At 39.8% G+C, this 1,667-nt stretch overlaps 1 long non-coding RNA gene across 1 annotated transcript in view; it reads right to left on the bottom strand.

The window, feature by feature from the left end:
- Window positions 1-1,590, bottom strand: part of LOC101845540 — a 9,081-nt gene extending 7,491 nt beyond the window's left edge. The window contains exon 1 of the long non-coding RNA XR_004858483.1: window positions 829-1,590. This is a non-coding gene — a long non-coding RNA (uncharacterized LOC101845540). The remainder of the gene's footprint in view (window positions 1-828) is intronic.
- Window positions 1,591-1,667: the final 77 nt, after the last annotated feature.

Here is a 1,667-nt window from a genome sequence, read left to right on the forward strand (position 1 = left end):
CCCCAAAAAAAAAAGACCTTAGACATTGGCTGCGATCTAATCGCGTATTATACTATTGATGAAAATTATATTCTGTACTACCGGGTTGATACAATGTTGTCACTGATAATATTGTTGGTGGTGATTAAATGATTGACTAAGCAGCTGATAATGAATCCAACAGCACCTTTGGTTAGGCTTTTGTTGTTGCACGTAAAAGAAGTTGATAGATTTTCGTAAGAGGAAGTCCTGTCCTACAACTGTTTTCTGCCTTGCTGATAAGGTGCGGTATCTCACTCAGCCCGAGTTAACCCTGTGCAGCCCAGCAGAAGTAATACGTCACCAGAATTGTCAAAATTGTGTCGATGAGGGCGACAATAATTTATAAACACTGATTTAGTTAAAGCAAAAGTTTTAAGACACTTGCAACACATATTATAGATCATATAAGTGTCGAAGATTAGAGGTGTTGCTAGAGAGGAAAATAAATAGATAAAATGGAGGAGATATACGGACAAATAGTAGATTAGATTTTTTAAAAGAATGAGCAAACCACATCAAATTACCCCCCAAACCACCCATCCACAAATTTTGGGCAATCCCAAAGTCGCCGTTATTTGTCCGCACTGCTCATGAACTACATGTAGGGAAGACAAGATGATGCCTAAATCGTCAGATACACCGTCTTTGCTGAAAGACTATTAGCTTTTTCAGGACGTAGCGGATACATAACGACATGTCTGACCAGTAGCGGCATAATTTAAGGCAATGTTGCAGCACATTTTCGAACCATCATACACAAATTAGAATTTATACGAATTCGAATATATAAACATGTAGTAGACTAACCTGCGTTTTTAAGTTTCATATAAAGAAAACAGAATCGGCAAACCGGTTTGAATTATAACGAAGTTATGTTTCCATTTTACAGTGTCCCGAAACATCGCGGTGTCGAGTGACCAGACCGCCCGTCATCAATGGGATAAGTTGCCCCAACACACGAATACATGTTTATCGGTGCCTCTGTACAATATCTTATCCACATAAAACCCTTACATGGTAAGTGGTTTGAGGCCCGGTGCTTCCCCTTACAGACTACGTCATTAGAAACTGAGGAACGGTTCCAGGAAGTAAAAGTGAAAACACAGATCACGGAAGTTCTCAGCAACTCAGAGAAAACAAAGTATGTGAGAGAACTATGAGGGTTTCAAAATATGCAGGACATTACCTTAAACTGCTGGTTATAGAGACCTTTTTCATGGGAAAAAGGGGGGGGGGGATCATATCCACAGGGAGACATTTCATTGGATTTCATGTGGCATATTTGGTCAATTATGCCCAATGTGGCATACGTGTATAATTGTACCTTCACAGATTCACAGAAATTAATGCACAGGAAAGTAGGACATGGAACAACATCAAGAGGCTAGGCCTGAGAAAGGTAGAAAGCGCTTGTTGTGGCCTATACCCTGAACCAGGGTGAGGAAGGCATTGATGATGATGCTCTGCAGCAATACTAGTAGCCCTTGATCTACGAGCGTACAAAAAAACTTTACAGAGCAGATAACGGTTAGCCATGCCTTGAGATAACACAGATGTTTAACCTCAAAATGTCACCATGTCAAGGAGAAAAAAAGGAGAACAACCAGCAATAATAACAGCAAGATCAATAAATAATATATACAGTC

The sequence above is a fragment of the Aplysia californica genome, unplaced genomic scaffold (genome assembly GCF_000002075.1).
Source record: "Aplysia californica isolate F4 #8 unplaced genomic scaffold, AplCal3.0 scaffold00150, whole genome shotgun sequence".
NCBI lineage: Eukaryota > Metazoa > Mollusca > Gastropoda > Aplysiida > Aplysiidae > Aplysia > Aplysia californica.